This window comes from Eurosta solidaginis, chromosome 1 (assembly GCF_040869045.1).
Source record: "Eurosta solidaginis isolate ZX-2024a chromosome 1, ASM4086904v1, whole genome shotgun sequence".
NCBI classification, from domain to species: Eukaryota; Metazoa; Arthropoda; class Insecta; order Diptera; family Tephritidae; genus Eurosta; species Eurosta solidaginis.
In genome coordinates this window covers 105,663,248-105,688,726 of record NC_090319.1, presented here as the reverse complement: position 1 = coordinate 105,688,726, position 25,479 = coordinate 105,663,248, and the positions used below count along the sequence as shown (strand labels likewise).

At 35.4% G+C, this 25,479-nt stretch overlaps 1 protein-coding gene and 1 long non-coding RNA gene across 16 annotated transcripts in view; one reads left to right on the top strand and one right to left on the bottom strand.

Annotated features, from left to right (window-relative positions):
• The window catches only part of Glut4EF (Glucose transporter 4 enhancer factor), a 744,045-nt gene that overhangs the window by 652,268 nt on the left and 66,298 nt on the right, over positions 1 to 25,479 (bottom strand). The gene's annotated exons all lie outside the window — the stretch shown is intronic.
• LOC137236664 (uncharacterized) overlaps positions 1 to 25,479 on the top strand; it is a 109,158-nt gene that overhangs the window by 83,288 nt on the left and 391 nt on the right. The window lies entirely within an intron of this gene.

Below are 25,479 nucleotides of genomic sequence, written 5' to 3'. Positions count from 1 at the left end.
CATATCGTACAAACACATTCTAGAGTCACCCCTGGTCCACGTTTATGGCGATATCTCGAAAAGGCGTCCACATATAGAACTAAGGCACACTCCTTTTTAAAATACTCATTAACACCTTTCATTTGATACCCATATCGTACAAACAAATTCTAGAGTCGCCCCTGGTCCACCTTTATGGCGATATTTCGAAAAGGCGTCCACCTTAAGAACTAAGGCCCACGCCCTTTTAAAATACTCATTAACACCTTTCATTTGATACCCATATCGTACAAACAAATTCTAGAGCCACCCCTGGTCCACGTTTATGGCGATATCTCGAAAAGGCCACCTATAGAACTAAGGCCCACGCCTTTTTAAAATACTCATTAACACCTTTCATTTGATACCCATATAGTACAAACAAATTCTAGAGTCACCCCTGGTCCACGTTTATGGCGATATCTCGAAAAGGCGTCCACATATAGAACTAAGGCCCACTCCTTTTTAAAATACTCATTAACACCTTTCATTTGATACCCATATCGTACAAACAAATTCTAGAGTCACCCCTGGTCCACCTTTATGGCGATATTTCGAAAAGGCGTCCACCTATAGAACTAAGGCGCACGCCCTTTTAAAATACTCATTAACACCTTTCATTTAATACCCATATCGTACAAACAAATTCTAGAGTCACCCCTGGTCCACTTTTATAACGATATTCCGAAAAGGCGTCCACCTATATAACTAAGGCCCACTCTCTTTTAAAACACTTATTAACACCTTTCGTTTGATACCCATATAGTACAAACAAATTCTAGAGTCACCCCTGGTCCACCTTTATGGCGATATCTCGAAAAGGTGTCCACATATAGAACTAAGGCCCACGCCCTCTTAAAATACTCATTAACACCTTTCATTTGATACTCATATCGTACAAACAAATTCTAGAGTCACCCCTGGTCCACCTTTATGGCGATATCTCGAAAAAGCGTCCACATATAGAACTAAGGCCCACGCCCTCTTAAAATACTCATTAACACCTTTCATTTGATACTATATCGTACAAACAAATTCTAGAGTCACCCCTGGTCCACCTTTATGGCGATATCTCGAAAAGGCGTCCACCTATAGAACTAAGGCCCACGCCCTTTTAAAATACTCATTAACACCTTTCATTTGATACCCATATTATACAAACGCATTCTAGAGTCACCCCTGGTCCACTTTTATAACGATATTCCGAAAAGGCGTCCACCTATAGAACGAAGGCCCACTACCTTTTAAAACACTTATTAACACCTTTCGTTTGATACCCATATAGTACAAACAAATTATAGAGTCACCCCTGGTCCACCTTTATGGCGATATCTCGAAAAGGCGTCCACCTATAGAACTTAGGCCCACTCCCTTTTAAAATTTTCATTAACACATTTCATTTGATACCCATGTCGTACAAACAAATTCTAGAGTCAGGCCTGGTCCACTTTTATAACGATATCCCTAAACGGCGTCCACCTATAGAACTATGGCCCACTCCCTTCTAAATTACTCTTTAATACCTTCCATTTGAGACACATGTCATACAAACACATTCCAGGGTTACCCTAGGTTCTTTTTACAACATGGTGATTTTCCCTTACTTTGTCTCCACAGCTCTCAACTGAGTATGTAATGTTCGGTTACACCCGAACTTAGCCTTCCTTACTTGTTTTGTTATTATTTTTCTACTTTATTATTGTTTTGCATCGTTCAAAGTTCTTTACCGAGGATTATTGTTAATTTAAGTAGTTTTCATGGTGTATAATAACTTTTATTTTTCTTTCAGCTATGTATGTGTGTATATTAACCTGGGTCGATTTGTATGGACTCAGGCTCAGGAAAAAAAAGTTCCACTACGTATACCCAAAAAAATAATTTTCGAGCCATTTTTTAATTTTTTTGTTCTTTTTTTTTGAGGTTTTTTCATGACCTACTAAAAACTATTTTCATATGTATACCCTGTCCGATTCAAAAACGTCCGCTAAAAACGTTGTCGATAACAGGTTTTTGAAAAAAAAAATATAAAAAAACCGTTGTCGCCAACGTTTTTAGCGAACAGGGTATACATGAAAATCTTTTTAATAGGTCATGAAAAAAACCTTAAAAATCAAAAACCAAAAAAAAAAAAATTTCGCAGGCTCTAAAATTATTTTTTTGGGTATGCGTAGTGGAACTTTTTTTCTGAGCACAAATCCTATCGAAAAATCGATGGCGGGATATCGGTTAATAAATCGACCCAGCCTAGTGTATATATTTATGTATGTAGTGTGTTTGATATTGCACTAATGCTAGATTAAAGTTCTATGCTAAATTATTTTTATAGTCATCTTCAATCTGTTTATGACCTAGCGATGGCTTCATTTTGAATTTAATAAGGTTACAAAGCCAGCTTTGCAATTTGTTTATAGTGCTATGAATAATAATAAATGTGAATTAAAACAGCAATTTTGTAACAACGTAACCATGGTGTTATTCTGAAAGATGGCAAGCTTAGATACATTTTTCTAACTTTTATTTTTTATCCAACTCGCCTAGGTTACTTTTAGTTTGTTGATCAAAATGCCTTCTTCGGCCATATGTGTAGAATTCTATAGTGCTCAAGATTTGGTTCTTAAAAACATCGGCCCTTATAGATTGGGTTAGGTTAGGTTGAACAGGCCGGTTAACAAAGACCGCACATAAACTTAATGTGTCCATAGTATTACCAGAATTTGTTTGACGACCAAACGAAAACCTCCAATAACTCCATCATCTTGGAAAATACTACAAGTATTCTTAGACCTAGCTTAATTGCTGCTCCGAAGTTTGGCAATTCTGCCGTCCCTAGTAGCTGGAGCCTTAACCACGCGAGCGTAGGATACGAACACAAAACGTGCTCAAACGTTTCTTCCTGCAGCTAACTTATAAGCATGTGTGTCCAGCTACTACAATGCCCAACGTGGACCTTAAGTTTCCTCTCTTTAGAGATATGAGCGACATTGTGAGTGTAACGTCGCGCTTCTGTTCACGCCTTTGTTGCTTGATGCAACATATGCATTTCTTGTCTCCTTTTCATATCTCCCAAACGGATTGGGACGTCAACCGGCGTTTCATCGAGTGCTGCACCCTCCTTGGTCAACTCATCGGCCTTTGAGTTACCTTCTCTCCTTTGTTTTATGTTCGAGATCCCAATTTTAATGCATGGTCAGGCCTGGGCGAAGTCTCTCCAGGACACTTCTTGATGAATTGCTGTGTAAGGTTATTGATCTATTGACTATCAATCTTCACGGCTATAATTTCCCTCCTTATAAAACAAGTAATTTCTTATTAACACGTGAAAATTCAACAGCTTGAAAAGTTAGGATTATTGAAAATGAGCAAATTATAACGACGCCCACACTTTCGATATCGAAAAATGGAAAAAATTCGATATTACATTACCAAAGACCGATAAAGTGAAAATTAATAGGTGAATTGACTTTATGACGAGGAATAGAAACTAAAATTTTGGAAAATGGGCATTCCACCGCCCATATTTAGAAGAAGAAAATTAAAAAAATTGTGCATGCCGTCAATCAAAATCTTTTGAAGATATCATTTTAAAATTTTGCAAGGAGGTTATCTTTGCTATTTTAGTTATAAAAAATGTATAAAAGTTAGCAAAAATCGGTTTGGCGACCACGCCCACTTTAAAAAGAAATTTCCTCATAGACTAATGATGACAACAAATCCAATATGTCTGCGGTATATAACTAAATTATACTAATATTCCACCCAAGTTGTGGTATGGTATACCAAAGTATGACAATTTAAATATTTTTGAAAATAGGCATGGGCCCACCCTTTTTTAAAGTAATATTGCCATACATAAAAAAAAAATCTGCCAATCTTAACGAAATCCGATGTTTTTTTTTCGTCGGTGCGTGAACGCAAGAACTTGACCAAAAATTAAAGCTTCCAAAAATGTTATACACGGCAGACCTGTAAAGTACTGAGTACATACTTGTACTAGTACCAAATAAGTACAAATTCAAATCTAAGTACAAAGTATTAGTACTACTGTAGTTGTTCTTCGAATCCGAAAGTACAAGTAGATACACTTAAAAATACTTGCAAGTACACGAAAGTACTTTTTCTGATAAAATATGTCAGTTTGATTCATAAATGGAAAATCAAAATATAAGTAAAATTTATATTAGAAAGCAACAAGAAGTAAAACAACATATCAAATAAGTATAAATTGTACAACAGCTAACAATATTAAAGTAGTTTTGTGTTTGCCTTCATTAGTACTTTTTTTTTTTTTTTTTGCGGGGAGGCTGAAAAATGCCTAATGCACAATAATTGCTGCCGTCGCAGCAACCGTGTGTCCGTAGACTAAAAAACAGCCCCGTTCTGGAACCGTCGCCCACCCCGGCACCACTTTCGCATTACTTCAGGGTGGCGTTCCATATTTCTCATTTTTTAAGAGCCTACTGTTGTCCCTGCGTCCAGGTTCCCGCTATTTGCTCTGAGTGTCCATTTAATCGCCACTGCTTCGCATGCGCATTTCTCTGCGCTCCCTATCAGCATCCATCAGGCGTGTCATTACTATAAATGCCATTTTGCTCACTGCAGTCCAGCATTCTTTCCTGCTGCACATATGTGAAACTAAATTTCTCGTGGTAGGTTCCTCCACAAAGACTCCATGCAAGGTGAGTCTTTCTTCGTGGAAACGGGGGCAGTATAACATGACGTGTTCTGCGTTTTCTAACTCTGTGGTACACATTGGGCAATGAGGATCTTCCTCTATCCTACGCTTCCATAAATACTCTTTGAAACCGCCATGTCCACTCATTATCTGCGTGAGATGGTAGTTCAGTTCGCCGTGCTTCCGCTCATTCCATTGAGCTACGTTCCAAACTAGTGTGAAAGTCCAACGCCCTTTACTCGAGGCCTCCCACCGTTCTTGCCACTTAGCTATTGTTTGTGTCCTTGCTCTTTTCTTGTCTTCTTCAGATGGTCGCTCGATATTAGTGTTATACAGATCGGCCATTTCGCTTGCCAGTAAGTCCACTGGGATTTTCCGGGTTAGAACCAGGATCGCGTCGTCGGACACCGTCCGATAAGCACTTGCTATTCTTAAAGAAGCAAGTCGGTACGCTGCTAATATATATTTTTGATGGGTCTGTTTAGATCCATACCACACTGGTGCTGCGTATAGTATTATTGAGCTGGTTACTGTGGACAATAGCTGACGTATAGCTTCGCTCGGACCACCAATGTTAGGCATTATTCGCATAAGTGATCCATTAACTTTGGTAATTTTCTCCCCCACCGCTCTGAAGTGCTCTTTGAAAGTTAACTTAGAGTCAATGTGCACTCCTAAGTATTTTAAGGAATCCTTTGAGGTGATTTGATGATCCCCGACAGTTAAGACTAACTCGTTCGCCGACCGTTTGGAGCTTACTAATAACACTTCCGTCTTTTGGCTAGCCAACTCCAGTCCTGTATTGGTCAGCCATTCCTTTATTCTTGCTACGGCGTCATTACATAATGCTTGAAGCAGGTCCAGTTTCTTGGCCACTACTACCACTGCAATATCATCAGCATATCCCACAATTTGCGTGTTTTCTGGTAGATCAATCTTTAGCACCCCGTCATACATTACATTCTAAAGCGTTGGACCGAGAACAGATCCCTGTGGGACGCCTCCTGTGATTTTGTACTCTTTAGCTCCTTGATCCGTGTCAAAAAGAAGTACTCTGTCTTTAAGATAGCTACCTATAATTCTGCGTAAGTAAGCTGGAGTGCCGAAGCTTTGCAGCGCTGCCATTATCTGCATCCAGTTCGCAGTGTTAAAAGCATTCTTGATGTCCAACATAATCAGTGCACAGAACTTCCTTTTATTTTGGCCTCCAGAGATAGCTTCTCTAGCTATATTGATGACTGTTTGTATTGCATCTACGGTGGATCTTGATTTGCGAAATCCATATTGACTATTCGATAAGCCACCTGGTCTTTCTAGAGTCAGCTGTAGGCGCTCACTAATTATACGCTCGAAAATCTTCCCTAGGGAATCCAGCATACAAAGTGGCCTATATGAGGATGGTTGGTCCGGCTGTTTACCACGTTTCAGCAATAGGACAAGTCTTTGTCGTTTCCACGGGCGAGGGAACACGCCTTCTTGCATACAGGCATTAAAAAGATCAGTAAATAATGTAGCCCTAGTTGTAATCGCGGCTTTAAGGGCTATGTTTGGTACTTCGTCGGGTCCTGGGGATTTGTTATCAGCAACTCTTTTTGCAGCGTCCAGCACCTCTTGCTCTGTAATTTGCGGAATTTCCCTACTTTCTAGATCCTCGCTTGGATAAGTCCAGCGATCTTGTGCCGGGAAAAGTGTTTCAACAATAATATTCATCAGTATCGGGCACGTAGGTTGCTGTGATATCGGTCCTTTAACTTTGGCCATCACAGTTCTGTAGGCTGATCCCCAAGGATCTAGGTCGACATTATCCAGCAGTTCCCTAAAGCATAACTTCTTGCTCTTTTTTATGGCATTTTTAAGTGCCTTTCTTTGTGCGACATAGGTGCTGTGTAGCTCTGCATATCGTGGTGATGAGCGTGCCCTCTGCGCTATTCTTCGTGCTTTGTGGCATTTTCTACGCTCTTCCGCAATTTCGTCATTCCACCAATATACCGGAGTGCGCTGTGCTTTTCCGCGACTTCTGGGCATGGCAGCATCACATGCCATACATAGCAACTTAGTGATTTGAACCGACTGGTCTTCCGCATGCGATTCTCGTACTATGGCGTCCTTCCAGATAATGTCAAATATTTGTGGGTCGAAAAGGTGCTGTTTCCATTTCCTACTTTGTCGATGTCTTGCTGCTACCGTTCGTGGAGTTTCGAGCAGCTCTACGCTAATAGCTTTATGGTCGCTGTGTGTGTAGACGTTGCTTATGGACCATTTTGCTCGTCTTGCTATTTCGCTGCTAGCGAAGGTGAGATCTATAATGGATCGTCTGGTACCTGTATCGAAGGTATATATCCCTGGTTCATTTAGGAGTTCTAGCCTCAAAGAAGTAAGACTTTCGAGAAGAATTCTCCCTCTTTCGTTGGTTCGTCTACTTCCCCACACAGATGACCATGCATTGAAGTCTCCACACACTAAAAGCGGGTGTTTACCTCGTGCTTCAATGGTGATCCCGTATATCATGTCTTCGAACTCGGCGATGGTCATGCTCGGAGGGGCATAGCAACTGAAGACGTATATACCGTTGATTTTTGCCCACGTGAATCCTGCTACCGTTGGCGTCATAATTTCCTGTGGGAAAAATTTCCCTGGTGCCCAAATTGAGGCTTTCCCTGCTGAATCTGAGAGCCAACCCTGCTCCTGGCGATTTTTGTATTGTTCAGAGAGTACCACTATGTCATATCCTCCTTCATAGACTGTTTGGGATAATAGCTCTTGGGCTGCCTCGCAATGGTTTAAATTGAGCTGCAATACCCTCATGAGACAGTCATTTTGCTGCCCTCTCGTTGTGGGCATTTAAAACTGCCTGCTGAATGTTGTCCCCCACATAGCGCGCATTTCGGTGCATTTTCGCAACTTGCAGCCTTATGACCTTCCTGGCCGCATTTCCTGCATAGACTAGACCTATCAACAATCTCCTTACATTTCTGAGCTATATGCCCGTAGCCCCAGCACCTATAACAGCGTTTTTCTTGCTTGAGCTCTCTAATTCGGCAGGAAACCCATCCTACCCGGATTCTTTGCGTATTAAGAACCGCCTTGGCATCATCCGCTGTAAGGCTTATAAGTGCCGACTTCGTGCCACTGTACCCTGTGCGTATGCTTTTTATGGCAGCCACATCTGGAAGTTTGATGTTGCATTGCTGGTGGAGGGCGTTGCAAATCTCCTCGGGCGTAGTAATCTCATCGAGATCTCTGAACTGTAGCGTGACCATTTGGGACTTTGTTATAACTTCAGCCGAGTCCTTTAGTACGGCTTCAATTTCTGCTTGGTACGCGCTTGTTTTCCCATCTTGCGATTTTTTCAGCTCTAGTAACAGCTCTCCTTTCGCCGTTCTTCTAATCGTTTTGACGTCATCACCCAGGGATTTTAATTCGTCGCATCTTCTCACTTTACGCAATATGTCGGCGTACGTCGCATCCCCCGCCTTGGAAATGATGATTGCATCCGGCCTAGCCTTAAGTGATTTTTTCTTGCTCTTCTTTTTGGCTAACTGCCACTCTCCCGTCTTTTGGGCTGCAGTTTCCTCTTTCCGCTCCGTCTTCTCTTGCGTTTCTTGCCGTCGTTTGTGACCACCCACGTGCCCTGGTAAGACATCTTTTAGAGTAGTAGTGGGTTTTACCACGTTGTTCTCCTTGGTCGAGTACGAATTATTCCTCGGTCGCTTTCCTGGGGGTGATGGACTTCTATCCTTGGCGCATTCGCTTGCACGCAATTTATGTTCTAAATTCTTTACCTCTAGGGCCGACTCGATGTACACCACTTTTATTACGGAGGCCAAGCGCTTGATTTCCGCGTGTATATTATTACGCCCTATGAAGAACTGCATCAAGTCCTCAATCGCCTTGCCTAGCTGGGTCATCTTTTTTTCTCCAGGGGGGTTTTGCTGATTTAACGCAGCTGACGCCTGCTTAATTAGCTGACTTAATAATGGTGTGCCCGTTTGAGCCTTGCTGTCGGAGTTCTTTTTGCAAAGCTTCGGTGTAGCACCCGGCGACAACGCTCCTTGCTTGCTTTCGGCCTCCGCTCCTTTGGGTTTCGTTACCACTTGCGACGAAATGTTAAGGCCCCCAGCCGATGGGCCACGCCCTTCTGGAGAGCGAGCTAGCTTCCTTCCTACAAATGGATTGAAAGCCATTTCATTCTCCTGTGTTTGGTTTTTTATTTTAGTATTGTTGTTGCTCATCATTTCGTTAGTACTAGCTTTCAAGCGCAAAGTCCGTGATTGATTGCCTTCTTCAAACCCGTTCAATTCTTATCAAAGTACTTCGAAAGTACTTACAAGTACTTTACTTTTACTTCAGCAGTTCAAGTACAAGTACCTCGATACTTATGCTTATACTAATTTTTCGAAGTACTGAGGTACTGATACTTGTACTTGTACTGGTACTTTTTCTTTACAGGTCTGGTACACGGTATATTTTTATATATTTTTTTTTATTTTGAGTATGAGGTTGTATATGTAAGACTTCAGTCTTTTAAGATCAAAATTTATGTATGTTTCAGATAAAATTTAGTTTTAATTTCAAGTTTAAAAGTATAAATATATAGCATATATAGGATTTAGAAACAGTATAGGATGGAACAGACACTTAGGAACATTAACCAGTTAGATTGCAATCATACTCACTCCACTAAAATAATTGTGAATTATCCTTTCGTGATTACACCTACTCATAGGAGCTTTGACATGTTCTGGAATAGAATTCCACAGCCTCACAGCATTAATGAAGAAAACTCTTGATGAGCAGAAATAGGTATATTTCGGAACGATCAGGTTATGATGCCTTTTAGACCTTGCGAATTTCAGTTTCTCATAAAGATATTCGGGAGTTTTATATTCTACTAGAAGACGGGCAGACGTTGATCTGCCCTAAATTTGGCCTATCTGCATACATTTTAATAAGCTTTTTCCGTCTGGCTCTGCCCTCCTCCCCTCTTCACTTTTTCCCTTTCTTTTATTCATACCTCCCTCCGTCTTTTTCGCTTCATCTATCTCCATCTTCATCTCATTCTATCTCTTTCTCAATCTCCTTCTCTTTCTCTCTTTTCTCTTCTCTCAATTTCTTCTCATTCTTCTGCATCCCTTATTGCCTGTCCCAGAGGGTGGTATGTATTATAATCCAGTCCCAGTCCCAGTCCCACTCCGAGTCTCAGTCCCAGTCCTAGTCCTAGCGCCAGTCCCAGTCCGTCTCTGGATAATATATTACCCTCTACTAAAGCACTCATCAACAGCTTTCATTTGTTATCCATATTCTATAAACATATTCTAGGGGTACTCGTGTCCACGTTTCGGCCTATATCTCGAGACCCTGTACGTCGATCGCAACCAAACCTATGTAGTAACCACCGCGTGAGGTTTACGCAACTTGTGTGAAAGTTTGAACAAAATCGACCGACGCATCTCTTCAAACACCGGCGACCAACTAACACACATGTTAGCCTTTCTTTTTATATATATAGATTTTTATTTTTCACACTTCACTATAATATTAAAACGAAATGCAGATTTTCGTTGCTTTTGAAATTCGGCTTAAAAGTTGCACATGGAACAACTAAAGACTCTCCTGAATTTAAAAAAAATGTCATAGTACCTCTAATTAGCGGGCCCCCTCAGAAACCCCGGGCCCGGAGCTAATCCCCCCCAAACCTTCTCTGCGGGCCTGGTGATGTGCTATACTTGATATCATACGTTCTTGCACCAATTTTATTCAACATTTATATTAATGATATAAATTCTGTTTTGAAATTCAGCTCCATAAAACTTTTCGCTGATGATGCTCTAATTTCTATAAATGGCAAAAATGAAAATGATATAAGAATCAAGTTACAAAGTGACTTAACCGCACTTTATATCTGGCTGTGTACAAACATACTTAAAATTAATATAGAAAAAACTAAATACATGCTTATTTCAAGAAAAAACATTGCTAATTTTGAAACTATTACTATAAATAATATTGCATTAGAAAAAGTAAATACGATTAAATATTTGGGTGTTCAGATCGATTGCAAATTAAAATTTGATGCCCATGTTGACTATTCAGTAAGTAAAATAGCAAAAAAATTATGGTTTATTCAAAGAACTTGTAAAAACTTAAGTAATTATTACAAAGTAAAGGTTTATAGATCGATAGTTGAGCCTTAATTTATTTATTGCTCAACAATATTTTTTATTATGAAAGATTCGCAAATTGATAAGTTGCAAAAAATGCAAAATAAAGCAATGCGCTTTATTTTAAGCAAACGTAGGAGTATCATAACGTTTTGATAAAAGACATGCTTCTAAGTTTAAATTGGATAAGCGTTAAACAACAAATATTCTTTAACACAATGAAATTTATTTATAATATAAAGCACGGAATTTTTCCAGAGTATCTCAGAACAGGTATTACATTTAATTACGAGGTCCATGATATAAATACAAGGCAGAGAAATAATTTTAAATTGCCAAATTATAAAACAGAATCGGAACAAAATAGTCTTTTTTACAAAGGGTTGAAATACTTCAACGAACTACCTGAATATATAAAAAATTGTGATAGAAACTTATTTAACAGCCGGTTGTATGACTACACCAAATCTAGGCCGATTAAATGATATAGTCGTTGAGATTTAAATGCATTAGTGATACATGTGTCATAATTAAAATTTTTTCTTTAATTTAAAAATTTAGATTAAGTACACATGTTAATTAATGCAATCGTATTTTTATGTTTTGAACTAGGCTCTTAGAGTCGTAATAAATAAATAAATAAATAAAAATAAATAAATATAAATATAAATATATATAATATTTTTTATTGATAAGCACGTTGTTTAATTAAACACCAACCAATTACACGGAAGTATATCCGCACCACCTGAAAATGTGAGTTCCGGTGCGTTTACGTAACATTTTATTATTACGTATAAACAAAGAAAAAAATTTGCAATAAAATAATATTGCGACTATAAACTGAGACATAACCTATCCTATATTTCAAGTTAGATCGAACTATACACGGAGTGCAAAACAAATTCAAAATCGGTTCAGTAGTTTATGAGTCCATCGGGAACAAACATAGTGACACGTGATTTTTTTATATTAAGATAAGCTTGTAAATGAATATACAATTTCTTGCTGCCAGGTAATCAGAAATGGTGCATCCTAGAAATTTAGGCTTCCAAGCCGATATGTGGTCATATATTTTAATACCATAAACATATCGTGTTACATTGTTGAATGCAACATCAATTTTGTGAGAGGAAATAGAATCAAGTTTGCTGTATACGAGCTCCGAGTACGTACAGTGAGGCAAAATTAGTTGAACAGCTAACTTTTTTCTGGTATTTAGAGGCGTAAATGAGGCTAACATTCTTAATCTTCGTAGAACAACACACATTAGTAACGATTTTATTTATATGGTCTGAGCAAGTTAGCGAGGAGTTCACTGCAAATCTCAAATTCCGTAACTTCTAAGTAAACATTAAGACGCTATTACAAATATACAATTCTGGAATATCTTCCACATGAACTACTCTATTACTGATAGGCAATACATACGACTTAGCGGCATTTAGACAACGACAATTATCGGATGCCCATTGAGAAATTTGCCAAGAGATCACTGTTAATTTTAAAACACAAATCCTCAACAAGACCCACGCGACTGGACAAATACAGTTGAATATCATCTGAGTAAGCATGAGCTTTGACATACTGACATACAGAAAATACATCGTTGATCAAAAAATGTTAAACAAAAGGGGACCAAGAACAGATCCTTGGGGCACACCAGAGGTAACAATACTAGACATAGAAGGCTCAGCATTGCAGGCAACCTTTTGTGTTCTTCCAGTAAGGTAGCTTGTCATTAGTTTAAGGGAGCTATCCGAAAATCCAAAAAAGTATTTAAGCTTTTTGCAAAGGAGGTCATGATTTACCAGATCAAACGCATTAGAAAAGTCCAGGAGACAAAGGAGCGTAAGATGACCATCATCGAACTGTAACCTAATGTCGTCCATTATGTTTACCATAGCTGTAGAACAGCTGTGCTTAGGTTTAAACCCTGATTGTAATGAGGATAACAAATTATTTCGCTTAATAAACGTAGAAATTTGCATTGCCATTAGGAACTCACACACTTTTGAAAAGGCTGGTAGAATACTTATTGGTCTATAATCACAAGGATTAGTGGCATTATTCTTTTTTTGAACTGTATAATAACAGCCTTTTTTCCATTCCGTTGGAAAATGCGCATTGATAAAACAGTGATTTATAATATGTGTTAGAGGTCCAGAACAAAGGGCACACTAATTTAACAAATTTCAGGGATAACCCACCATTACCTACGGCGTTTCATTTAATCATGGTGAGTGATTTTAAAACATCACACTCAGATACTCCCTCGAATTGAAATTTCTCATTTGAACTAAAATGATTCACAAGTGTTAGAGGGGGGGCCTATGCATACTTCTACTAGCACTAGTAAAGTAATCATTTAGTACATCTGGAGCTATTTTACCCTCAGCCTCAACCTTCCCATGCACATTAAGCTTTTTCAGGATTCCAAAGTTCTCTTGTGGATAGAGACGGGCTTAGTTTGGCATCACAGTAACGTCGCTTCGCATTTCTAATAATCACAGTCGCTTTTATATTGCGACCAAGCGCATGCAGTACCCGTCCTTCTCTATCTGGCATATAATGTATTCCGAATTTTAATAGCTGACTTTACTTTATTGTTATACCAAGGGCAAGACGTGTTAATGGACTTAACACAACGAATAGGCACGCGTTCATTAAATAATTGAGCCAAGGTGTTATTCAAAAATTCAAGTTTTTCATCAACACTCTCAAAGAACCAACATCCAGTCCAGTTGACATTAGAGACACTAGCATACAGATCACTAACGTTTACAGACTTCAAGTCACGATATATAAAAGTACTAATATTAGGTGGACAGTTAAACGACACATCTAGTGAGCAGAATACTAAGTCATGATCCCATATAAAAAAACATTTGGTCAAACTTTATAACATGGTCAGGACTAGATGAAATAACTAGATCCAAGAGGCTAGGACTCGAGTTGTTGGCACATCTTGTAGGGACGAATGTGTTAACCACAGTAAGTCCAGCAGTAGACATATGATCCAGTAATTTTTTTGTATAGGAATCATTTAAAAGAAGATTGACATTAAAATCACCACAAATAACATAACGCTCATATTCAATCAAATACGTAGTCTACAACATCTATGAGGATTGTACACACATGACACTAGTATTTTAGTAACATTATCTGTAATTTCAGCAATAAGAAATTCAGTTTCACAGTCATTTGATACTGCTAAAGTTCTGATAGCAAGTGTAGACCTAAAATAAATTGCAACTTCTCCACCTTTTTTGTGAGTTCGATCATGCCTAATCAGATTGAAATTTGGGATGCCATAATGAATATCAGATACTGCAGGATTAAACCATGTTTCTGAGACACAAATGACATCAACACCTGCCCCTCCAAAAATATCCCTATCGTAATCCAACTTTTCACTATTGAGACTTCGCGTATTAAAATGTACCACATTCAGGCCATTAGACTGCTGACATAAAATATCAATTAAAGTCTTATGGTTATTATTATAGTTATTACTAATGCTGGAGGCCAACGACCTTCTGGGGTTTAAATCCATCACACCGACTTTATGAAGAAAAAACCACAAAATAAATGCAATACAAAAACAAAAGGACAAAATAAAAATAAAATATGATTGCAATTAAACAAAAGAAAGAAGAAGAAGAACATAGTGTAGAAAGAAAACTTTTGAGATTTGAAAAGAGTTAGGAAAATAAGCTGAGCTCATGTACCCAAGAAAGTAAGCAAACAAAGAATATACGGGAGATGGAAAATAATATGGGAGAAAAAACCTGTTTCCAACTTAAATTGTAAACAAAGGCAAGTTAGAACTAATACATAGCAAAACGATTATTTTCGTGCTTTGGTGCCAATAAGTGCCTTCAGTTCTGCTCTGCTACTGATGTGCTTCGCTTCGTCTCCACTCTTGAGTCTCACACATATTTTACCACGAATAGAGAAGGCTGACACTAACAACTTCTTTCGCCTAAGCTCTGATGCATCCGCCATCACCTCACGCTGGCCTTTAGGCAGACTCTCGTGTAAATAAATAGAGCCGTATCCCGGTAACTCAAAATCAGAGAGCGCTAGCGATCTCTTCTTCGACTTGCAGAACAGAGCTACTGATTTTAGTAGTTGGTTGCTTTCATTAGCTGTGAACAATTTAACAAAAATAGGGCAAGTACTGTTGTTTCTTTGTCCATTGCCCCTCACGCTTCGCAGCCGAAAAACATCTCAAGTGGGTGGAGGATTATGCTCAGCAACTCTGCAAATCTTCGTAAAAATATCTGAGAGACACTCGTCAACCGCACTGCTTTCAAAGGCGCAGAGCTGCGCCTTGGTGTTTGCTAGTTCGCTGCGTAAAGTGAGAACGTCAGCACAACCCTTTTCTCTACTGCTGCAATTGTTGATTTTATGTTTGCAATTTCGGCAGAGAGTTCACTGATTCTATGCATTATCCTCTCTTCTAATTTCCCCAATTTCGTAACCACCGCAGTCAGCCCATCAGTCTGCTGCTCAAGTTTTCTCTCTATTCTTTCCAATGCAGCAAGTGATGGCAAGTTAGGCATCTTGGGTGGGGAAGTAAGTTTCCGAGGTGGATTTCTCCGCACTGCAGGTTGTTCAGCCTGTTGTTCTTGTTTCCTCTCAACTCTTATAGGCGCAGTTGTTGTGGGTGTGAGGGGATCTTTAGCGGGAGAATTAGATTTTTGCACGTTATTTTTTTTTGTTCGATGCATTACGATTCCTCTCACTTTTGATTATCAAATAAACAAATATCAGCAGCGTTCTTATGGCAAGGTAGCTCAATATCAGAAGCAATTCTAATCACAATATTGGCATTTATTTACGTATCTACATTACCATTATAGATATGTATGTTTTGGTCTGCTCCTTTTAGTTAAGCTCTTCACAAAACCTTTAATACCTATCGTTCTATGCTCATTCGAATCGCTGAGCTGTCGAATAAATAACTCATGTTTTTAGTATAACAAAATGATTTTTATTTACAACGCTACTATGGTAGTAGTACTTCACAATTAAATTACTCGCGTACTCCACTTACAACGTTTAAAATCAAACTGATTCCCTATTCCTCAGCTTGCGCTGCTTTTATACTCTAAGTTGCCTCGTTCGCCTATTTCTGCTCGGATCTAGACTTTTCACAAACGGCCCTCCCGAATAATTGCTTATATATATATTTCTCGTTTCTATGTCTAATAATTAGTGATTTAGCTATGTGCATGTATATGAGTGTGTAATTTCATCTTCGCTCTTAGCTAATGATTACAGGTTTGTGTGACTGTTTCTCTATCTTCTTCGCTCTTTGCTGCTGAATGTATGTGTGGTTACTTGCTTTGCCATTGCTGTGCATTTATTTACTAGATAATGCTAAACATGTCGAAACATCTAATTTTCGATACAGTATTATATTTCAACTTTCATATCATTTAATTTTCATGATATATTTACATGTTTCTTTAATATATACAAATATGTAAGTACACAGCTGGGTATAAGTGTGAATACTTTTTTCTGCTAGACAGAATGTTTTTTTTTTTATTGTTTAATTCATTCGAACTTTGAACAAATTGCAGTATTTGGTTTGTTTTTGCAGAATATTTTTTCTCTAAATCAAGCACTCCAGAACTATTAAAGAACAAGTTTTTAATTATTTTTAATACTGTTTTTTTCAGATTTTAAAACTTTTCAACTTTGCAGAACTTTGTTTATAATTTTCACAAACCATGGAACTGTTGAAAAGCTAGTCAGAAAATTTTTTTCTAATTCGAGTTTTGGAAAATAAAGTAGAAAATGGTACTGAATATAGTATTTCAAGATGAAATGAAATTTTTTAAAGTCAAATGAAACTGTTTTCAAATTAAAAAAAAGTCTAGTTTGAACTGAAAAAAGTTTCACTGATTTCAAAAAAGTTGTATTCGATTTGAAAAAAAAAATCATTTCTTTTTAAAAAGTTTCATTTAATTTGAAAGAAATTTCTTTTGTTTTAAAAGGTTTCATTTAATTTTAAAAAGTAAAATTTAAAAAGTTTCAAAAATTTTCATTTGATTAGAAAAAAGTTTTATCTGAAAAAATTTCTTTTGTTTTAAAAGGTTTTATTTGATTTACAAAAGTTTCATTTGATTTGAAAAAAACATTTTTTTTTAAGTTTTATTTGATTTGAAAAACAAGTAAAGGTGTCTAAGTTCGGGTGTAACCGAACATTATATACTCAGCGTGAGCTTAATTGTACATTTCACTTCAGATAAATTACTTTTCTACATAACACATGGCACCGCCCGTTTAAAAAAAAATTTCTCCTCATTTCCTCTTACAATAAAACTTGATAAGTGGAATAACATTGATTCAAAACTATTTCTTGCTAAGTTATAACTTATTATTATAGTCTACGATCTAAGCTGCCGTGGTCTTTAAACGATCCCGTCCATTTTTACTATAAATATTTTCTACTATAAGGAAAATTTGTGTACCCAATTTTATTACGATCCGTTAATTTTTCTTAGAGTTATGGCTCCCGAAACATAGAAAATTGCTTAGTCAAAAAACGGGCGGCGCCACGCCCATTTTTTTTAATTTTGTAATTTTTATCAAGAGTCTCAATATCAGTCCACATGTAAAATTTCAACATTCTAGGTGTATTATTACTAAATAACCAGGGTTTTTGTGTTTTCCAAAATATTCTATATGTAAAAAGTGGCCGCGGTTATCATCCGATTTCTCTCATTTTCAATACCAACCTATTCTGGGTTCAGATAAGCTCGTGTACCCAATTTGGTGAAGATATCTCAATATTTACTTAAGTTATCGTGTTAACGGACGGACGGACAGACAAGGCTCAATCAAATTTTTTTTTCGATAATGATGATTTTGATATATGGAAATCTATATGTATTTTGATGCCTTTATACCTGTACAACCAACCGTTATCCAATCAAAGTTAATATACTCTGTGTGCAAATCAATACTTACATGAAGTAATAACAATACTAAAAGCTAGAAAATAATTAGGTAGGTCCTAGGCACTAGTCATCACACTCCTCATCAATCTAGGGCGTTGATCAGACAATTAAATAAAAGCGTTGGCCGCGTGAAATTTCTAAAAATGTGAGGCGTAGCATAACCTGATTAAGGTTCAGTTGGTCTTATTTATGACTATCAATAGAAATTTGACACGCCCAACGCTTTTATTTAATTGTCTGATCAAGACCCTAGATTGATGAGGAGTGTGATAACTAGTACCTAGGACTTACCTAATTATTTTCAAGCTTTTAGTATTATTATTACTTCATGTAAGTATTGTTTTCAATAAAACCGTTTAACTTAAACATTTTTTTTTAATTATTTTATTTTCAAGTTTTTAGTCTTTATTTAATAGCCTATTATTTCTCATTCTATTTAGTTCATTTAGAGACTCATTATTACAAGGACTCTTTCCTGACAATTTGTTACAATCTAAGTCTTCAATACATAATCCTTCCAAAGAATTTACTCGACTTCCGCGCCACATATGCTTGTCCCTCCTCCAACTCCAAAATATTTTGATGTCACTTCTACCGGACTGTATGTAATATTTGATCCAAACATGAGCCAAATCGGATATCATAGGTCGCTTTCTATTCATCTATGTATTATGTGTTCCAAATATGAAACAAATCGGACCACAAATACGATGTTTGAAATATCTCGATCCATGCGCCACCTATCGGGGCTTTTTTTTCTTATTATTGCATTGTCATAGGGTTCTGAACTATATTCCAAGTTTAAAGCTTGTAGCTTATCAGGAAGTTACTTAACTTTCAATTACAAAATTCGTGCCGGCCAGCCAGTCAAGTCAAGCTAAATAAAACCGTTTTAAAAAAAATCATTTAAAAAAATCTCATTTGATTTGAAAAAATTTCATTCAAATTAAAAAGTTTCATTTCATTTCAAAAGGTTTCATTTGATTTAAAAACAGTGTAATTTGATTTGGGAAAATTTTCATTTTACATATTTGCAAAAAGTTTAATTTGATTTGAAAAAAATATCACTTAATTTAAAAAAAGTTTCATGCAACTTGAAAAAGGTTTAATTTTATTTTTTAAAAAGTTTGATATGATTTGAAAATTATTTCACTTAATTTCAAAAAAAGTTCAATTGATTTAAAAAAAAGTTTTATTTGATTTGAAAAAAGTTTCGTTTGATTTAAAAAAGCTTTATTCGATTTGAAAAAAATTCATTTGATTTGAAAAAAATTTTATTCAATTTGAAAAGAATTTCTTTTAATTTGAAAAAAACAATTTATTTAATTAAAAAAAATTTCATTCAATTTGAAAAAAGTTTCTTTTCCCTTTAAAAAATTGTATTTGATTTAAAAATGTCATTTAATTTGAAGAAAAGTTTCATTCAATTTCATAAAACTTTCATTTTATTTGTAAAAAAATTCATATGCATATTTGATTTGAAAAAAGTGTCATTCAATTTAAAAAAATTTTATTTAATTTGAAAAAAGTTTCATTCAACTTGAAAAAACTTTCATCTTATTTTTAAAAAATTTCATATGATTTAAAAAAATTTCATTAAATTTTAAAAAAGCTTATTTTCTCTTTAAAGGGTTTAATTTGAATTAAAAAAAGTATTAAATTATTAAATAAATTATAAAATTAAAAATTGCTTTAAATAAATAAAAAAAAAAAATAAATGTAAGGCGCGATAACCTCCGAAGAGATCTAAGGCCGAGCTTCTCTTCCAATTTGCGTCGTGCTCCTCTTGATTTTTCCCTACAAATTGGCCGGACGGGACCTACATGTTTTATGCCGACTCCGAACGGGATCTGCAAGGCAGATGAGTTTTCACTGAGAGCTTTTCATGGCAGAAATACAATCGGAGCGCTTGCCAGACACCGCATACATTTAAAGCGATACGGGCAATCCCCGGTTAACTCATATAAGAAGGCAACATTTGGTTAATTCGTTGTAGTTCTATAAATAGAACAAAAACAACAACAAATACCAAGTTTCTCTGAAAACCGCCTTACAAACAGGCATAACTTCAACACATAACTACATACAAATTTTGTGATGTGTGGCAGATAATATATGCGAAAAGAACGCAATTGGGAAAAACTTTACAACAACTAAGGTGTGACGTAGCTGAATGCGTTTATAACCATCGTACCAACCAACCAACCAACTATCGTAGGAGTGCGGGTTCGACTCCCACTCCCGGGAGAAAAGGCTTTGAAGAGATTTACAAGGTATAATCGAAACAGCTGTCGCCTTGTCCGTCCTGATGTCACGTTGTTTAAATTTTTCCCAAATTATTAAATAAATTATAAAATTAAAAATTGCTTGAAATAAATGTTTTCATACAATTAAAGCGATACGGGAAATCCCCGGTTAACTCATATAAAAAAAGTCTCATTTGATTTGAAAAAAGTTTCACTCAATTTAAAAAAGTTTCATTTTATTTGTAAAAAGTTTCATACGATTTGAAAAAAATTTCATTTAATTTGAAAAAATTTTATTTAATTTGAAAAATTTCATTCAATTTGAAAAAAGTTTATTTTTTCTTTAAAAGGTTTCGTTTGGTTTGAAAAAAAGGTTCTTTCAATTTCAAAAAAGTGTCATTTTATTTGTAAAAAATTTCATGTATCTTTGATTTGAAAAAGTGTCATTCAATTTAAAAAAAATAATATCAACACAAAAGAGATTCATTCAACTTGAAAAAAGTTTAATTTTATTTTTAAAAAATGTCATATGATTTTAAAAAAATTTCTTTTAATTTGAACAAAATTTTATTTATTTTCAAAAAATTTCATTAAATTTGAAAAAAGTTTCATCTTATTTTTAAAAAGTTTCATATGACTTGAAAAAAATTTTATTCAATTTGAAAAAGGTTTCATTTTATTTGTAAAAAATTTCATATGATTTGAAAAAAATTTCATTTCATTTGAAAAAATTTTATTTAATTTGAAAAATTTCATTCAATTTGAAAAAAGTTTATTTTCTCTTTAAAAGGTTTCATTTGATTTGAAAAAAAGTTTCATTCAATTTCAAAAAAGTGTCATTTTATTTGTAAAAAATTTCATTTATCTTTGATTTGAAAAAGTGTCATTCAATTTAAAAAAAAATAATATCAACACAAAAAAGTTTCATTCAACTTGAAAAAAATTTCATATGATTTTAAAAAAATTCTTTTAATTTGAACAAAATTTTATTTATTTTCAAAAAATTTCATTAAATTTGAAAAAAGTTCCTTTTCTCTATAAAAGGTTTGATTTGAATTAAAAAAAGTCTCATTTGATTTGAAAAAAGTTTCATACAATTTAAAAAAAGTTTTATTTTATTTCTAATAAGTTTCATATGATTTGAAAAAAAATTCATTTAATTAAAAAGAAATTCATTTAATTTGAAAAAAATTTTATTTAATTTAAAAAAAAATTGTATTTAATTTGAAAAAAATTTCACTTGATTTAAAAAAATTATTTATTTTGAAAAAAATTCATTCAATTCGAAAAATTCTTTTCTCTTTAAAAGGCTCATTCGATTTAAAAAAAAAAATCACTTAATTTTAAAAAAGTTGTATTTAACAAAGTTTCATTTGATTTAAAAGAAAGTCCCATTTGATGTAAAAAAAATTTACATGTGATATGAAAAAGCTTAATTTCATTGGAAAAAAATTTGATTTAATTTGGAGCTAGGGTACAATTGAACACGAAATAATGACATCAAATTGCAAAAGTATAGATCTGGAAGCGAATCATATGGAAATTTACATCGGACCCTGAAGGTGTAAAACGATTTATAACACGTAAGGAAGGCTAAGTTCGGGTTTAACCGCCATAATTCTATAGGTGGACGCTATTTCGGGATATCGCCACAAAGGTGGACCAGTCGTGACTCTAGAATGTGTTTGTACGATATGGGTATCAAATGAAAGGTGTTAATGAGTATTTTAAAAGGGAGGGATCCTTAGTTCTATAGGTAGACGCCTTTTCGAGATATCGCCATAAAGGTGGACCAGGGACGACTCTAGAATGCGTTTGTACGATATGGGTATAAAATGAAATGGGTTAATGATTATTTAAAAGGGTGTGGGCCTTAGTTTTAACGGTTGACGCCTTTTCGAGATATCGCCATAAAGGTGAACCAGGGGTGACTCCAGAATGCGTTTGTACGATATGGGTGTCAAATGAAAGGTGTTAATGAGTATTTTAACAGGGAGTGGTCCTTAGTTCTATAGGTGGACGTCTTTTCTAGATATCGCCATAAAGGTGGACCAGGGGTGACACTAGAATGTGTTTGTACGATATGGGTATCAAATGAAAACCGTTAATGAGTATTTCAAAAGGGAGTGGGCCTTAGTTCTATAGGTGTACGCCTTTTCGAGATAACGCCATAAAGGTGGACCAGGGGTGACTCTATAAAGTGATTTTACGATATGGGTATCAAATTAAAGGTACTAATGAGGGTTTTAAAAGGGAGTGGCCCTTAAGTATATATGTATGTGAAGGCGTTTTCGAGATATCGACCAAAATGTGGACCAGGGTGACCCAGAACATCATCTGTCGGGTACAGCTAATATATTTATATATGTAATACCACGAACAGTATTCCTGCCAAAATTCCAAGGGCTTTTGATTTCGCCCTGCAGAACTTTTTCATTTTCTTCTACTTAATATGGTAGGTGTCACACCCTTTTTGCAAAGTTTTTTCTAAAGTTATATTTTGCGTCAATAAACCAATCCAATTACCATGTTTCATCCCTTTTTTCATATTTGGTATAGAATTATGGCATTTTTTTCATTTTTCGTAATTTTCGATATCGAAAAATTGGGCGTGGTCATAGTCGGATTTCGGCCATTTTTTATACCAAGATAAAGCGAGTTCAGATAAGTACGTGAACTAAGTTTAGTAAAGATATATCGATTTTTGCTCAAGTTATCGTGTTAGTGGCCGAGCCTAAGGCCAGACGGTCGACTGTGTATAAAAACTGGGCGTGGCTCCACCAATTTCGCCTTTTTTCACATAAATAAGTTATTGTCCCAGAGTCTAAGCCCCTACCAAATTTCAAGAGGGTTGGTAAATGTTTGTTCGACTTATGGCATTAAAAGTATTCTAGACAAATTAAATGAAAAAGGGCGGAGCCACGCCCATTTTGAAATTTTCTTTTATATTTTTATTTTGTTGTATCATATCATTACTGGAGTTGAATGTTGACATAATTTACTTATATACTGTAAAGATATTCAAGTTTTTGTTAAAATTTGACTTAAAAAAAAAAAATTATCGCACTTTTCGATTTTTCGAAATTTTCGATATCGAAAAAGTGGGCGTGGTTATAGTCCGATTTCGTTCATTTTAAATAGCGATCTGAGATGAGTGCCCAGGAACCTACATACCAAATTTCATCAAGGTACCTCAAAATTTACTCAAGTTATCGTGTTAACGGACAGACGGACGGACGGACGGACGGACATGGCTCAATCAAATTTTTTTTTCGATACTGATGATTTTGATATATGGAAGTCTATATCTATCTCGATTCCTTTATACCTGTACAACCAACCGTTATCGAATCAAGGTTAATATACTCTGTGAGCTATGCTCAACTGAGTATAAAAACTAATAGATATTTCATATTTCACCGTTGCAAAGCATTATATTGTGCCCGCGCTGTTCAAAGACACTCACAGTTGAGTATAAATGTTTGTTTTTTTTATATGTAGAAAAAAAATGTTGTTTCTATTTCCTTTTACTCGCATTTTTTTCACCTTATTCCAATTTAGAGTTTCGAGGACAAATGCGCACGCACATATGTAAATACATATAAATGTATATTTAAATGTATTGAGTTTATATATCTAATGTGACCCAGATATTTTTATTCCATCTCAAGTTCAAACTGCAGTCAAAAACAAAACAAATTGCATTGCCCACCTTTTTAAAACATGCGACAAGGCGAGACGCGTTGATGATTTATTTTTTATACCCAGCTGTACTCGTACACAGGGTATTATAACTTTGATTGGATAACGGTTGGTTGTACAGGTATAAAGAATCGAGATAGATATAGACTTCCATATATCAAAAACATCAGTATCGAAAAAATTTGATTGAGCCATGTCCGTCTGTCCGTTAACACGATGACTTGAGTAAACATTGAGATATCTTCACCAAATTAGGTACACGAGCTTAATCGGATGATAACCACGTCCACTTTTTATATATATAACATTTTGGAAAACACAAAAAACCTGATTATTTAGTAAATAATACACCTAGAATGTTGAAATTTAAGGTGTGGACTGATATTGAGACTCTTGATAAAAATAAAAATAAAAAATTTTAAATGGGCGTGGCACCGCCCACTTTTGATGAAATCAAATTTACCAATATTATTAATCATAAATATTATTAATCGTAACAAAATTCAGCAGAGAGGTTGCCTTTACTATAAGGAATGATTTGAAGAAAAATTAACGAAATCGATTGAGGACCACGCCCACTTTTATATAAAAGATTTTTAAAAGGGTCGTAGACGAATAAAATAAGCTATATCTTTGCAAAAAAGAGCTTTATATCAATGGTATTTCATTTCCCAAGTGGATTTATAACAATAAATAGGAAAACTTCAAATTCAAAAAAAGGGCGTGGCACCGCCCCTTTTATGACTAAGCAATTTTCTATGTTTCGGGAGTCATAACTCGAAGAAAAATTAGTTCAGAATAGAACCCTATGTATATGTAGTATTGCGCAGTCTTGTAACACTATTAGTCACACAAAACAAACAACAACAGCATTTCAAGTGTACAGCTGGGTGTGTAATGTTCGGTTTCACCCGAACTTAGACTTCCTTACTTGTTATTATCCGTTTTGTGCATCGCATTTGTTGTTATTTTTTGGATAAATTTGTGTAAAACTAGTATTGTGTATGCATGTACTATGTGCCGGTCAATGAGTATCTTTTACTCATATTTTAATTATTTAATGTTAAAGCGTTTTTTCTTTGACTGCTGACAAAAATGTGTGACTAATACAAACCGACATCCATGGCTAATGAAAATATTTATTTATGTTTGTACATCACACAACAACATATATTTAACAACACCACCTACGTAATAAACTGAAAATATGTGGCTCAATTACAAATTGTGAAAACGCATTGCTGACATGTTTCGTGAAAGATATATGCACAAGAGTTGTTGTTGTTGAAACCACTTATGATGGCGGTGGCGTATACGTAACCACAGGTGCCGAGCAGCAGCAGCATCGATAGGTGAATGTGGGTTATACAGATGTATGTATGTATTAGGGTTGCCAGATTCTTATTTCGGGTTCCCGGGACAAATCTCAAATTTGACCCAAATTCCCGGGATTTTTAAAAATTTAGCCGGGACATTTGAAAAATAAGAAATACCTATATATATAGTATGTGTATGGGTTGCTTTTCGGCGAAATAATTTTTAGATAGAATTAAACTTTTTAATCTCATTTATTTATAACAAATATTTTTATGAAACAGGCTAACAATTAATACGTTCACTGTGTTTAATGCGAATTCAATATTCTATGGATTCATTTTTCAAATGTTATTTTAAAACACAGCATTTCCACATGCAAAATG